This window comes from Musca domestica, unplaced genomic scaffold (genome assembly GCF_030504385.1).
Source record: "Musca domestica strain aabys unplaced genomic scaffold, Musca_domestica.polishedcontigs.V.1.1 20, whole genome shotgun sequence".
In the NCBI taxonomy this organism is placed as follows: domain Eukaryota; kingdom Metazoa; phylum Arthropoda; class Insecta; order Diptera; family Muscidae; genus Musca; species Musca domestica.
Genome location: NW_026712250.1, coordinates 2,597,466 through 2,614,651, shown reverse-complemented (window position 1 = coordinate 2,614,651; position 17,186 = coordinate 2,597,466).

The window sequence follows — 17,186 nt, the reverse complement described above, 5'->3', positions numbered from 1 at the left end:
AAAAAAAACATTTCGAGGTTTGGAAACGTATAGTGGCCAAGGGATTTTTTCGTTGCGTATTCTCCTGTGAGTTGGGATATAATTTGCTACGGCTTTAAATGGCCGTTGAGGAGGCAAAAATTGAATTGAAAAATTTCTGGATGTTTGAACAGTTTCATTTTTTTTTAAATTTTTTTATTACAGCTGAACAAAATAAATATCAATGAGACAGATATTTTCGCAAATGGTCATATTAATAAAAAATTAAAAAAAAAATAAATAAATAAAAATATCAAAAAAAAAAAAAACAAATAAATAAATAAAAAAAAATAAAAAATATATAAAAATATCAAAAAAAAAAAAAAAAAAAAAAATAAAAAATAAATAAATAAATAAAATGTCAAAAAAAAAAAAATAAAAAAAATTAGATTGAAATTCCAATATTTTTATACCCTCCACCTTAAAAAGGAGGGTATATTAACTTTGTCAATCCGTTTGTAACATCCCTAAATATTCGTCGTAGACCCCATAAAGTATATATCAATAATCAGCACAAAATTCTTCGTCGATTTAACGACGTCCGTCCTTCTGTCTGTCTGTTGAAATCTCGATACATCCCACATAATTTGACGTAGAGCTTCAAAATTTGGCAGTACAATTTCTATTGTGTCTAGGATAATTGGTATTGAAAATGAGATATATCGGTCCACGTTTAGGTATAGCCGCCATATAACGGTACCTCCCAATATTCGATATTTTGATGGTTTTTGGCAAATTTTTTCAAGGATTTGTCTAAAAACTGGTATTTGTAGGACATAATGGATTCTAGCTTCGGTGGCGAAACATTGTATGTATAGGTCCACGTTTTGGAATAGGTCCCATATAACAGTACCTCCCAATATTCGGTATTCTGATGATTTCCGGCACATTTTTTTCACGGATTTTGTCTAAAAATTGGTATTTGGTGGTCATAATGGGTTGTAGTTTCAGTGACGAAACATTGTATGCATAGGTCTATGTTTTTGTATATCCCCCATATAATCGGGAGGTACGATATTCATTATTTAAATGATTTTTTCCACATTTTTCCACAGATTTGTCTAAAAATTTGTATTTGTGGATCATAATGGAATTTAGCTCCGGTGGCGAAACATTGTAGGTATGGGTCCACGTTTATGTATAGCCCCCAATATAACAGTATCTCCCGCTATTCGGTATTTTGATGATTTTTCCCACACTTTTTCACGGATTTGTCTAGAAATTGGTATTTGTAGGTCATAATGTGCAGGTGCAGGTTTTTGTATAGCCCACATTTAACGCTACCTCCTGATATTCGGTATTTTCATGATTTTTGCCACATTTTTCACGGATTTGTCTAAAAATTGGTATTTGTGGGTCATAAAGGGTTCTCGTTTCGGTGGCAGAACATTGAAAATTTAGGTCCACGTTTTTCTATAGCGCACATATAACGATACCCATCGCTACTCGGTATTTTGATAATCCTAGTCATATTTACCGACGATATTGTTTCAAATTCGGCATTTGAGAAGATTTGGTAGATGACAATCCTTGAAGTATAAAATGGCCTATATAGGTTCCCGTTTTGGTATGGATCCCATATAACGGGCTCAGCCACTTTAGGGTTTTTTTTTGAAAAGTTTAACAACATTATCCAAAGGGTCTTACTGGTACTTGTAATTAAAAATAGATTTTTTTTTATAAAAGTATCTGAATTCAAACATATTCAGATACTTTTATACCTTACCCAAAGGTGGAGGGTATTGAAAGTTCGGCCCGACCGAAATTAATTTACTTGTTTTTTTACTTATTTTATAAAAATTTGATACTAAAATTTTATCCAAGCCAAATCTATAATAAAGTTTGGGTATTTCGATCCAGTTCTTTTAGTACCTTTCCCATAGATAGCAAATATTTTGAAATATAATAAATCGCCCATCAACCTGTATTATTTTTAATGTACAAAAACAATAATGGCTTATTTTTTCTGTAAAAATCGAAAAATATTTCAAAACTTTCCAAAAAATTATGTCTTCATTAGATGCTCGATTTATTTCTAAAAATCAATCTACATTTAGATGATACCTCTATTTATATTTGTCTTTAATTTTCCAATCTCGTTTTCTCCCGTTCACCGTTGAAGGCCAGAACGACCAAAGACCTCTAATCCATTTGGTCCTCAAGGAAATTGCCAATGATTTTGTGAAAATGAGGCAGAAAATATAAAATGACCAGAAATTATTCCGGCCAACTCAAATGCCCCAAAGTCTTAAGGCATCCATTCCAAGGAAATCATTTATTATGCGAGTGAAGAGGTTTCCGGTTTCCTAAATTTGTATAAAATTAGGAAATAATCGATACTATTTGCTATCAGTTTTGTAAATTGGAATTGGATGGCAAAATATTTGTTTATTTCGGCAAAAAAAATCGAAATGGAAATACTCAAGAAATCATTGTGAACCCTTCAAGGGGCAACAAGTGGAGTAAACAAAAAGAAAAAGGATTTCTTTTCCATTACACCATACTGTCTCAGAGGGGGGGGGGAGGGGTTGTTAAAAGAAATTTAATTTCCGTTAAGGTCCTTTAAATGCGATTTTGCACGTCTAAGGCAGATGCTTTTGTCGTTTTGTTGAGTTCCGTTGCTGCCGCTCTCTCCCTCTGTTTCTGTCTCTCTCTCTCTCTCTCTCTCTTACTCCCCAACACAAATCCAGCCTTGCAAAGGCAGCCAGGCATAAACTTACATCCTGACAGACGAAGACAACGGTTTTTGGCCTATGCTGGGCAAACAAAGAGAAACGAAAAACTGAAATGGCATAGAATACAAATTTCAGTTCCATCCAAACCCCCAATAAAGGGGAAAGGACGAATTTATTTCCATATGTTAATAGGTGTGACTGGTATGCAAATAAAGTTGCTGCTAAAACGTGACCTGGCAGCACCATCATTACATTTGCCAAAAATGTTCACGTTTTTGTTTTTTTTTTGCCAATTTCTTGGGCATAATGGCCAAAGGCATTACCAGGTGCCATATGTGTTTTGTTGTCCTCTCCTGTTCCTTCGTCGTTCGTGGTCCACATAAAATTTGTTAATTTCGATTAATACATTGTTACATTTGTTTTGTTCGTTTCCTCTCTCTCTCTCTCTTGGTGTGTGTGTTAATTTGTCGATCCTTATTGTTATAACCTTTTCTGGTCTTCGAATGGCATATTGTTGTAATGGCTATTTTATGCACAATTTTTTCTCCTCCTGCTTCTTCTCCCTTTCAGGTCATCAAATCAACATTCACCTGCTCCCCCAGGCCAATGGCGGACGTTGGGGATGTGGCCCATAAAGAAAGTAAATCAAAAACAAACTTTATTATGATAATCTCGAAAAGGCACCTTTCATTGTGAAAATAATTGCCAGTCAGTAATCATTGCCGATCATAAAAAAGTTTGCCATTTTGTTGTGGGAATTTTTATTTTTAAATGAGGTCACAAAAATAATAACTCAGCAGACCAATTTATTTGGTTTCTCGTTTTAACGGGAATTCATGGTGGTAGCGGCGGCAAGTTTTGAATAAGTTGAGTCATAAAATTCGCACACAACAAACATTTGTCTTGAAAACATATAAAAATGTACAAAACATTTTTAATGTGAAGTGGAAGACAATTGTCGGCCAGCATCGTCATTGACAGAGGAGAGGGAGGGGGAGAGTGTGCGTATACTTGATTTAGTGAGAGAAAAATAAGTATACGCTCCCATCATGGATAAGTTCATATTAATCATACGAACCGGTGGACCCAAATTATTTTTTTCTATCCAAAACTTTATCAACATCTCCATGCGTAATCCCTAAAAACCGACAGTGAGCTCAATGTACAATTTCAGAATTCCAGCTGACCAATAGCTTTACCCAATACCAAATTTTGTAACATTAGATACGCATATCTGAAACAATCTACATCTCTCCATCCTAGACACCAGCAGTGATCCAAAATTAGTACCATTTAATACTTTTCGAATAATTATAGTACACATTTGGAAAAACCATCATCAATTGAGACCTGAAAATCAAATTTCGGGATTTCGGCTCTATTCCTTCAGTCAATACCAAATTTAGTACCACTTAGTACTTTTCGTAAAATTATAGTACTTATTTCCAAAAACACTTCCATATCTCAATTCCTAATACTAACAAAGACCTCGGATATCAAATTTGAGGTCTTGAAATTCCCCCATTATCAAATTTAGTACCATTTAGTACAAAAATAGCACATGAATGCAAATCCAGCTCCTTATCTCAACCACAGACACCAACAGTGACATCCATATCTAATTTCAGGATTTCAGCTCTAGTACTTCACCCAATACCAAATTTGGTACTATTAAGTACTTTTCGTATCTCATCTCAAAATCAAATTTCAGGATGTTAGCTCTATTTCTTTACTCTATACCAAATTCAGTACCACATTTTCATTTAGTAGTACACATTTCCAAAAACAACTTTAGATACCAAGAGATGCCTTCATATGAAATTTCGGAATACCAGGTCTATACTTTCACCCAATTTCAATTTTAGTACCATTTAGTACTTTTCGTATAAAAATAGGATATATTTCCACAACCACTTTCATTTTATTACACGGACAGTGACATCTATATCAAATTTCAGGATTTCAGCTATATACCTTACCTTAATGCCAAATTCAGTACCATTTAGTACTTTTCGTACAATTGCAGTACACATCTCCAAAACCACCTCCCTATCAATTCCATATACTAAAATAACCTCAATATTAAAATTGTGGATTTCAGCCCTATCCCTTCACCCAGTACTAAATTTAGTACCACTTAGTACTCTTCGAACAAATATAGGACACATTTCCCAACCACTGCCAAATCTCAAACACAGATACCATCAGTAATTGAAATATCAAATTTCAGAATTTTATCGTAACCAATACCAATACCAGCATTTAGTACTTTTTGTACAATTATAATACACACTAACGAAACCACCTCCACATATTTCCCGGCTATACATGATCAACGACCCTAATGTCAAACGTCAGTTTTCTATCATTTCTATTCACTATCTGTTTACCCAATACCAAATTGTTCCACATATAGTTCTATTTAGTACTTTTCGTACAATTGTAGTACACGTTTCCAAAAATACCTCCAGATCTCAATTCCAAATATCAAGAGGGACCTCATTATCAAATTTCGAAATTCCAGCTCTATTCATTTACCCAATATAAAATTTAGTACCAAATAGTACTTTTCGTATAATTATAGTACACATTTCCGAAACATCTCCATTTGTCCGGGCTACACATGAACCGCGACCCTAATACCGAATTTCAGATTTCAAGTAATATCTTTTCACCAAATACCAGATTTTACTAAATACAGGGTGAGATGAAAAAACTGCAACCAACTTTAGACTGCTGTTATTTCTAAGCCACTCGTCCGACAGCTGCTAAAATTGTTCCAGTGACAGCTCATTATATTGTTTACAGTAAAAAATTCCAGAAAAACTTGTGGCTGGAAAACCCAAGTGGTTCGAAAAGTAAAGAAGCGACTTAATCGTGAGCTGAACATATCGCAATATTCCATTCGGTAAATATTGAAGAATGAGCTCGGGGTAAAGCCATTGAAATTCCAAAAAGTGCAAGAACTTATATCGCAACAGAAAGAAAATAGACTCAAAAGAGCAAGGAGTTGCTTCGCTTGCCCGAAAGTGGTGAACTGCCGAATTTGGTTTTCTCCGATGAGAAAACATTCGTTGTTCTTGCCAAAGAGGTCAGCCGAAAATGTACACCTTCGGTTGGCCACCAGAAGTCAAGCGCCGGCCATGGTGACGGTGTGGCCGCCATAACAGCCGGTGGTCGCTCTCCACTCGCATTAATCGACCATGGCATCAGAATAAATTTCGAATATTATCGCCTTGTATTAAAGCCTTGGGCACGCACAACATTTTGGCCGCAGACCTTGGACATTTCAACATGACTCAGCACCATCACACTCAGCACGCGCTACCCAAGAATGGTTACAAAATGAGGTTCCTCGCTTAATTTCCAGCGCAAAATGGCCACCAAAATCTCCGGATACGTCCGGAGAATTTTGGAAAGCAAGGTTGCCACTAAAAATACCAAAGTGACGATCACCTCAAGCAACCGCTGCCGGGAATGGACTAAAATACCGCAGATCAACATTCGGGCAGCGTGTGACGGTTTCATTGGCCGTAATTCGTGCCAAAGGTGACCAATTCGAACAAATCTAAACTTATTCTAAAATTTGTGGCTATTTCCGACATTTTTGGAAGTCATTCAATAAAATTAAAAAAAAAAATTAAAAATTATGGCGTTTGACTTAGTTGCAGTTTTTTTATTTCACCCTGTATATAGTTTTGTAAAGTAATATATATTATTGAATATTAGGAAAAGGCAATATTCAAAAAAAAATCCAAAAGGACAATTTTTACCCTTTGTTTTTTATCTTTAATTTCCGATTAAAATTTTTTGCATATATTTTGGCATCTTGTTAAATTTTTTTTGTTTTTTTAAAACCTTAAAGTATTTTCTGAAATTTTTTAGTACAAGTATTGAAAATGTTTTTTTTATTCCCTCTCGAATTTTTTACGAAACCACTGTAATTTCTCCCAAAAAGAAGAAAAACTCACAGTAAGATATAATCTTGATAGTTTTTATTTCCTTCTTGAAATAAATAACATAACACGAGCCAGAATCCTCCCTTCCCCATTACAAATAAAATTGAAATGATCCAATTTGTTTAGCCGACTACTCTAAATATTATTTATGTTTTAAAACTTCCGCTATTAACCTTTCTTCTCCTCTTTTTTGCCTCTCGTTTAATATTACATTTTCCAAAGGAGACCATAAAAACCATTCACTTGGTTGGTGATGTGAGCCTATTTGCCCCCAAGTAAGTCATCAAAATTCACAAAATAACAAAGGAAAAAAAAGATTGATTGAGTATTGACCTTTTCTCTAAATTTTATGGCCAATACAGCAAAAAACCGAAGGTAATAAACTCTAGGAGATTTTAGGTTTTGATAGTGGTGAATATTTTCCATATTAGAGAAAATAGTTAGGAAAAGAAATGCACACACTCAAATGGTATAAGGTATGGCGTATACTTAATTTAAATACATATAAAAATTCATCATACGACCCCTCTTAAGAGACCATAAAAAAAGAACAAAATCAAGCCCTCATTCTCAGCAATGAGATTTTTTTTTGTGGGAGTCATTTAGTTGGGGATTCGGACTATTTTGAAAATCAAATTTAAGATTGATTTTACTTCTCCCTGATTTCTTTTACATTGTCCCACAATGCGTATACATATTGACGTCACCCATACGCCCCCTTCATCAGCTAATTATTTCTTCATTTCCTTACAATTCGCCAAATTTCAAAGGTAATTCCATTGAAAATTCTTGTATTTTTCAATCTCATATTAATATTTTGGAGCATATCTATGATATATTGTTAAAGAATTTTCCACTTGCATTGCCATGAAATTTTGTTTTTCTTTTTCATTTTCACTTCTTCGCCTGCTGCCATAAATAAGTCGAGTCGAATAAGTTCATATGGAAATTATTTCTTCATAAAATCCATCCTTCATGCCACTTAGAGGTGGCACAGATAAGCAAATGCCAGCTGGAGTAATGCAAATTTAATACTGGCATTACAAGGAAATATACTCACAAGACTACTACTTGGAATGGCAAAAAGGATGAAAAAGTTCGGCAGGCGTTTGAGCTCTTGGGGGTTTCTTGGTTGTTTTTTTCCTTCATTCCTTATTTAGTTCCTTTTCTTATTCTCACTTTTTTTGGAGGACACCAAAACAGGAAAATCCAAGTGCACAAAGTTTGTTGCACAAACCTTGAGAGCTCATCCTGTGATCCCCTCTCCCCTTGTTCACACAGCAACTGCAAATGCAAATTCCATGTACCCAGAAAGAACTACAGTCACATCATTATCCATTATTCATTTGGGTGTGTGCGAGCAATAGATTTCAGCAGCAAAGTTGTGAAAGAGGGAAGTGGGGAAAGGGGGGAAGGAAAGACGCCACACACAAAGCCAGGTAAGTATGAAGTACATTTATATATTTATTTTGGTGGTCTCAGCAAACATATGTATGTCTGGGTGTGAGTGTATGTGTGTGTGTGTGTTCACTTGAATAACGACTGTTGCTGGCGGTTAGTGTCGTAAACAAATTTCCAACCATTTGTACTGCCACAAATCCATGAAGAGGATAAATATGAAATTTGTAGTTCGGTGAGGAAATCTGTGATGTAAGCAACAACAAATCGTGCCCATATTGCATTAGGTGGCAGGAAATAGTTTCCTGGGGAGGAAGAGTTGGGCCAAGAAAGATAGAAGAGGAGAGGATTAATGGGGGAAATATTTGAGATATTTTAAGAAATTGAAATATTTCAGTGGATGATAGACGGCTATATAAGATCTAAAAAATGTGGAATTTTTATAGAATACTTTTAGGGGTATACATTTCAATTTTTAAAGAATATTTTTAGGAGACCATAAAAAACAGGGACTTTTAAAGAATACTTTCAGGGGCCACAGAAAATATGTGAAATTTTTAAGTATACTTTCAGGGGACCATAGAAAAAAACTGGATTTTACAGAATATCTTTAGGGGACCAAAGGAGAATTGTGAATTTTTAATGAAAAAAATGGATTCTTAAAGAATACATTCAGGGAAAAGAAGGAATGCTTTTATGGGACCATATGAAAAACGTGAATTATTAAAGAATACTTTGAGGGAGACATGAAAAACCTGGGTTTTTAAAAAAACTTTTAGGGGAACAATACTGAAATGTTGATTTTTAAATAATACCTTTAGTTGAAAATAGAGAAAAAACTTGGATTTTTAAAGTATACTTTAAGGAGACCATATGAAAAATGGGATTCAAGAAAAAAAAAAAAAATACCTGGTCCCCACAGAAAAAAATCGGAAGTGATCTAAGTGTATTTTTGCGAAATCGCTATAGATGATCTGAATACCAGAGGAATCTTCATAATTGAGTTGATGGCTCACGGCCTTTCCCTGGATGAGCTAAAAGTTTAGGGTGTATTTTTCTAGACGAGTTGAAGTTTGAGGATTCTTACCCTGGACGAGCTGATGGATTTGACGAGTCTCCATTGAGAAACTGGTGGCTCAGGGAGGGCGACGAGTCGCCACAGACGAACTGAGCAGCACAGGGATGTACAAGCGGGCTAAAGGCTCAACTAGAATCCATTGGCAAGCTAAAGGCTCAGAGAGTCTTCATAGGTAACTTGAAGACCAGCTGAGGCCTATGAAAGTCTCCATAGATAACTGAAGGGCTCCGGGAGACTCTATCACTGCACAAGCGGCCTAAAGGCTCAACTAGACTCCATTGGCAAGCGGAATACTCAGAGAGTATTCAAAGGCGAGTTGAAGGCCAGGAAGTCGTCATATTCGAGCTCAGGCCTAAGAAAGTCTCCATAGACAACTGGAGGGCTCCGGGAGTCTCTTCCAATGAACAACTAGTCAACTAGTCACCATTAGCAAGCTGAAGGCTCAGAGAGTCTTCATAGGCCAGAGAGTCTTGAAGGCCAGGAAGTCTTTATATTCGAGCTGAAGCCTCACAAAGTCTCCATAGGTAGCTGGAGGGCTCCGAGAGTTTCTATCAGTGGAAAAGCGGGCTAAAAATTTAACTAGTCTCCATTGGCAAGCTGAAGGCTCAGAGAATCTTCATAGGCCATAGAGTCTTGAAGGCCAGGTAGTCCTCATATTTGAATCCTGAATCCTAAGAAAGTCCCCATAGGCAGCTAGAGATCTCCGGGAGTTTATATCAAGGCTAAGAAAGTCTTCATAGACAGGTGAAGGGCTCCGGAACTATCTATCTATAGGCTTACTGATTGGCTCAGGGAGTATCCATCTATAGACGAACTGAGTGGCTTAAATTAAAAGGCAATCTGAATGTATACAGGAGCTAAGGGACTTAGAAAGTTTTCATATTGGAGCTGAAGGAGACTTTCTGTGTCTCCATACACAGCCGGAGGACTCCTTTTGCTTCAGTAGCTTAGAGAGTCCCTATCTATCGAAGAGACAAAAGACTCTCTCTCTAGCTAGTGGAGTCTTTTCAGATACGAGCTGAGTGGCTCAGAGTGTTTCTAACTATCGACGAGCCAAAGCGCTCAACGGGTTCTATATATAGGCGGAACGGGGGGCTCAGAGGGTCTAGTTATTGGCAAGCTGAATGAGTAAAGGAGCGGAGGAACTCAGGTTGTTTCAGGAAGTCTCCATAGACAGATGGAGGGCTTCGGGACTCTCAAATATAGGCTAAGTGAGTGTCTCAGAGAGACGATTGAAGTGGATCAGAGAGTCTCTATTTATAGGCAAGCTGAATGGGTAAGTGGGTAAAGGGGCTAAGGGATTTATTTTTAAAGACGAGCTCAGTGGTTCCAAACGTCTCCATCCATCCGAAAGTCTCAGCAGGTCTCTTTATTTTAGTTAAATTTATGGATATTTTATAGTTTTGTGTCACTCTTCTATAAAACTCAGCCCCCTCCCCACTTCCCTTCTAGATCTCTTGGTGGATTTATTTCAAACATGGAATGCATTACAAGACATTGCCATGCACTTACCATCGCATCATAAGTTTTTCTTTTGAGCTCGTGGGAATTTTCCCTGACACTGCTGTTGTTGTGACGTCCAGCGGGGCTACATGCTTATGACAACGTATTTCCACGCGTTTTATGACTGATGCTGATGATGATTTTGCTTACGGCCATTAAGTTGTTGCGGTGGCGGTTGTAGTGGTGCATTTTGTTGTTGTAGTTTTGAATACAGGGCAAATTACATTTGGATTGTTATGCTGGCTGGATGGCTGGCTGGCTGTGAGCATGGAGACACTACTCCATTTCAGCAATGATGATACACCACGGCAGCGCTGTTTCTTGGTGATGCTGTGATGACAGATTTTCTTTCACCCATCGCAGGAGCATTGGTGGCGATGGCAGTGGCAATGCCATTGTTGTTGTGGTTTAACGATTGCAACGATTTGATGGGTGCGCCCCTAGTCAATGTTGCAAAATGTATATCAATTTGTTTCTTTCGAATACATTTCGCTGCTGTGCGCACCCAGGCGAAACCAGCCATCCGTAGGTCTGTTTGGGTGTAAGTGTGTGTGTGTGTGGGTGTGTGAGTCTGTCTTTATGCAAATTGAATTTTCCACTTATCCAAACAATGATGATGTGATTACGATTTCTTTTCAGACGCAACATTTTCATTTCCGTCATTCATATTTTTTTCGTCTTGTCCCTTCCCCCCTCTTCTCCTCATCCATTGCTTAACGATGTCGAAAAGGATATCATTCATGTTAAATTGAATTGATGGAAATTGCCATAAATGGCAATAATTCAGTGGTTTCTTGTAACTCAGTGGAGAACATACTTCAAGAGACGAGCATTTGGGCTTTAGGTATTTCAAGGCTGCTGCTGCTGCTGCTGGATCATGGAAAATGACATCATAAATTATATTTCATGTTTTTGAGATTTCGTTTCTTTTTCGTCTAATGGAAAAAGACATTTTGTTGAGATTTTGTTTTTGCTGCTGTCAGATCTTCAAAATCTGTTTGCCACAATTTTCTAGGATGTATTTTGAGATGATTTTGATTTCGTGCGACACTAATGAATGACAAACATAAACCATAAACAAATGTGTCCCCCCAAGGCAAATGGGTATCTTTTAATGGGATATCCAAAAAGGGATATGGGGTTCATATCATTGGGAATGCTATTTAAAAGTGTGTTAGCGGATGTCACCATAAATAAAACTTTCAGGGGATTATTGAAAAAATGTAGTATTTTTGAAGAATACTTTCAGGGGACCACAGGAAAAATCAGATTTTTTAAAGAAAACTTTCAGGGGACCAGAGAACGAAACGTAGATATTTTAAAGTAAACTTTCAGTGGTCCAATATAAAAAAGGTGGATTTTTAATGAATTCTTTCAGGGGACTAATGTTAAAAGTTGGATTTTTAAGGTATACTTTCAGGGGATCAATGCAAAAAGTTGGATTCTTGAAGTATACTTTCAGAGGATATATGAATACAACGTGGAATTTTAAAGAATTCTTTCAGGGGACCAATGAATAAAGTTTTGAAGTATACTTTCAGGGAACTAATGAAAAAGGTGGATTTATGAAGTATACTTTCAGAGGACCTATGAATACAACGTGGATTTTTAAAGAATTCTTCCAGGGATCCATGAACAGAAACGTGGATTTTTACAGAATACTTTCAGGGGCCAATGAAAAAAACGTGGATTTTTAAAATAAACTTTCAGGGAACCAATGAATAAAACGTGGATTTTTAAATAATATTTTCAGGGAACCAATGAATAAAACGTGGATTTTTAAATAATATTTTCAGGGGACCAATGAACACAACGTGGATTTGATAAAGAATATTTTCAGTATTCTTTAAAAATAGATTTTTAAAGAATACTTTCAGGGGTCCTATGAAAAAAAAAAATAAATTTTTAAAGAATACTTTCAGTGGCTAATGAACAAAACGTGTATTTGTTAAAGAATACTTTCAGGGGACAAAACGTGGATTTTTAAAGAACGCTTTCAGGAGAGTAATGAAAAAAACGTGGATTTTTAAAGAATACTTTTAGGGGACCAATGAAAAAAAGTTGGATTTTTAGAGTATACTTTCAGGGTAACAATGAACAAAACGTGGATTTTAAAAAAATACTTTCAGGAGAAAAAAAAACTTGAACAAAACGTGGATTTTTAAAGAATACTTATAGGGGATCAATGAACAAATTTTTAGAGAATACTTCTAGGGGGACCTGAAAACCAAACGTGGATTTTAATGAATACTTTTAGGGAACCAGTGAAAAAAAACTTGGATTTTTTAGGGAGTCTTGGAAACAACGTGAACTTTTAAAGAATACTTCTAGGGAGTCTTGGAAACAACGTGGATTTTTAAAGAATACTTTTAGAGAGTTTTGGAAACAACCAGGATTTTTAAAGAATACTTTTATGGAGTCTTGGAAACAACGTGGATTTTTAAAGAATACTCTTAGGGAGTCTTGGAAACAACTTGGATTTTTAAAGAATACTTTTAGGGAATCTTGGAAACAACGTGGATTTTTAAAGAATACTTTTTAGGAGTCTTGGAAACAACGTGGATTTTTGAAGAATACTTTTAGGGAGCCTTGGAAACAACGTCGATTTTTAAAGAATACTTTTAGGAAGCCTTGGAAACAACTAGGATTTTTTTAAGAATGTTTTTAGGGAGTCTAGGAAACAACGTCGATTTTTAAAGAATACTTCTAGGGAGTCTTGGAAACAACGTGGGTTTTTAAAGAACACTTTTAGGAAGTCTTGAAAACAATGTGGATTTTTAAAGAATACTTTTAGGGAGTCTTGGAAACAAGGTGGATTTTTAAAGTATTCTCTCAGTAGACCATTGGAAAATTAAACCCTAACTATGTGCCTATTTCATCTTCTAATAATTTTTTTCATTTTGAAATTCATAAATCAAATTTGAATTTTTACAACAGAAGTATTTGAGCTTACATAGAAAAATGTAAGCGCAAATACTTTTGCCACTTAGTGTTCTCCTGTGGCATTTTTCGCATACCCTGATTTCAACACTAAAACAAACACTCACACACAAACAATTTTATAACTTAATAACGAACCGTTAAGACAAGACAATCAAAATATTTGTTTATGTAGTTGTAATCTACTTCAGAAAATCACTCTCCTTCTTTTGTGAGGTGGGGAGAGGGACTTCCAAATGTAATCTAGATTAGCTCCCATAAAATAATAAAAACACAAGATGGTGACATGCTCTCTCTCTCCCTATCCCCCTTCTCTCCCTTCAAACATTGAGCATTGAGTCACTGAGCAGCATAATAACAACAACAACAATAGTATTTTTATTTTGGCTACAGCCATTACCGTTATGAATGTCTTGGCCAAGCGGCTATTTCGGCTAACAAGCAGCAAAAGTTGTATATAATTAACATTGTCCGTCTGTCCGTTTGTCTCTCTGTCGCTTGGATAAGTGACAATGACAGTAAGGCGTGTCGATTTGATCCCCTCTTGACCAACCTCAATCTATTTGCTTGTTCGCCTGCTCGCCATGAAAACACTTAATGTCAAACAAAGCCAAGACATTTCATCCAGCCTTCCACCAACACAAACAACTCCTACAGATAAACACATGCACACGCACACACACACACACAGAAAACGTAGAGACAACCACTTAACTAAACGCACATTCTAAGGGCCTTAAATAGTTGCTCCCCAGAGTCACATAACTGTAAATGAACACAATGGCAAATGTGGAGTTGATAAATTCTAATATTGCCTAGTTCCGACCTCTATACGTAAGGAAGGAACAGTTAAGGAGGTAGACATGTTTCACAAGATTTGTACAAACAATCAAGATCTCTGGCTGGACACGCAATGGCAATGAAAGGTAGCTGAAATGTTGGAAGATTTTTCTATTTTGATATAATTTTTTGGTGTATACTTTCAGGAGAAAATGGGAAAATTGGATATTTTCAAAAAACCCCCGGGGATTTAAACTTGGATAATTAGAAGGATATTTTCAGAAGGCTATGGGAACATAAAACGTGGATATGATCAGGGGAGCTGATAACGACGATATTTTAAGGGATATTTTTCGAAAATGCGGGTTTTTTCAAAAGACCAGGGGAGCTGAAAAAGTAAATATCTTAAAGGATATTTTAAGAAGACCATGGGAGTTAAAACGTGAATCTTTTGAATCATATGTTCAAAAGAGCATCGAACCGAATACTTGGATATCTTCAGGTTGAAATAGCAAAACAAGTAGACATTTTAAGGATATTTTCTGAAACATGAAGGTATATTTTTTGAAAACCATTGGAGCTAAAAACAAGTATGTTTATGGAGAATTAGCGGACTATAGAATCCAAAAATATGGATTTTTGAGGAATATAAGCTTTGAGGAGGTCATAAGGGAGATTTTAAAAAATATTTGAAGATGGGCATAACGTGGATTTTTAAAGAATATTTTTAGGTGCCTATAGAACCCCAAAACGTGAAATTTCATAGAATATTTTCAGGCGGTCATAATTTAAAATTTTAAAGAATATTTTTAGGAGGCTGTAGGACTTAAAAAAGTGATATTCAAATTATATTTTTAGCCTGTCATAACGTGGATTTTTAAAGAATATTTTGAGGCGGTCATAACATGGATTTTCAAAGAAAATTTTGAGGCGATAATAACGTGGGTTTTTAAAGAATGTTTTGAGGAGGTCATAGAGGTGATTTTAAAGAATAATTTTAAGGTGGTCATAACGTGGATTTTTGAAGAATATTTTTAGGAAGGCATAACGTGAATTTTCAAAGAATATTTTGAGGCGTGGATTTTTAAAGAATACTTCGGGGTGGTCTCAACATGGATTTTTAAAGAATATTTTGTGGCGGTCTCAGTGAGGATTTTTAAAGAATACTTTGAGGAGGTCATAAAGGAATGCTTTTAAAAACTACTTGGAGGAGTTCATAAGGGAATGATATTTTTAGGAAGGCATAACGTGAATTTTCAAAGAATATTTTGAGGCGGTCATAACGTGGACTTTTAAAGAATACTTCGAAGCGGTCTCAACATGGATTTTTAAAGAATATTTTGTGGCGATCTCAACGTGGATTTTTAAAGAATACTTTGAGGAGGTCATAAAGGAATGCTTTTAAAAACTACTTGAAGGAGTTCATAAGGGAATGATTTTAAAAAATATTTTAAGGTAGTTTTAAGGTGGATTTTAAAAAATATGTTAAGGAGGCTAAAGAACCCAAAAACTTGTATTTTTAAAGAAATTTTCAGGAGGCTACAGAACCCAAAAACGTGGATTTTTTTAAAAAAAAAATCATTAATTTTTAAAGAATATTTTCAGGAGGCTATAGGACCCAAAAACGTGGATTTTTAAAGATTTTTTTCAGGAGGCTGTAGAACCCAAAAACGTGGTTTTTTAAAGATTTTTTTTCAGGAGGCTATAGAACTGAAAAACGTGGGTTTTGAAACAATTTTTTTCAGCAGACTATAGAACCCAAAACCTTGGATTTTTTAACAATTTTTTTCAGGAGGCAACCTGTCAAAAAAATTATTTTTTTCATGTGTCAACATGATTTTTTAAATAATTTTTTCAGGTGGCAACGTGTTCAAAGAACGTGGATTTTTTAAGATTTTTTTCAGGAGGCTATAGAACTTAAAAACCTGGATTTTTAAAGATTTTTTCAGGAGGCTATAGAATCCAAAACGTGGATTTTAATGATTTTTCAGGAGGAAACATGTCTAAAAAACGTTGATATTCAAAATTTTTTTCAACCAAAACCAATTTTTTTTCAAGAACCAAAAAACTTATTTGTTAAAAATTTTTTTCAGGAGGCCACATGTCCAAAAAAACTTTGATTTTTAAAGATTTTTTTTCAGGAGGCAACATGCCCACAATACGTGGATTTTTAAATTAAAAACGTGGATTTAGATAGTTTTGGGGACATATCCTCCAAAGTCAGTCAAGCACTTCAGATTAATTTGTGAGAATATTTCTTATTAGTTTTTTTTTAGGAACGAACCTCCACCGTTTGCCATATTTAAAAAATGAGGCTCTGTCATAATATGAATCTTTTAGAGATTATATTTCGTGGATCCATTCAAAATGTTTTTTCATAACGCTAAACTTTTGTTGATTTTATTTTTATAGAATGGCCTTTTTAAGCCAATGTCCCCATCAAATGTGCCTAATGAGCCGCTTAATCCATAGCGGAACGCAAGACATAGTGGTGAGCGTGTGATAGTATCTAATTGGCTTCCCAAATGCAACATTTTGGCAAATTTCTCGTCTCGAAAGGGACCTAAATGAATACATTTTTAGAGATATTAATTTTAATTTTTAAATTTTCTCATAATTCGATGTGTGGCCGACTACCTTTAATTTTATGCCGTCTAAATGCACTTTTTATTATTTTTTTAAATTTATTTTACGATTAAATCCTAATTGCCACACAGACTTCTCAATGACTACTCTAGCCTTCTAACTTTCCCACAATATGCAACTCCCCCAAAGTATGCTTCATTTCTTGAAACACTTATTCTCCCCCGCTCTTCTAAAACAAAGATAATTTCT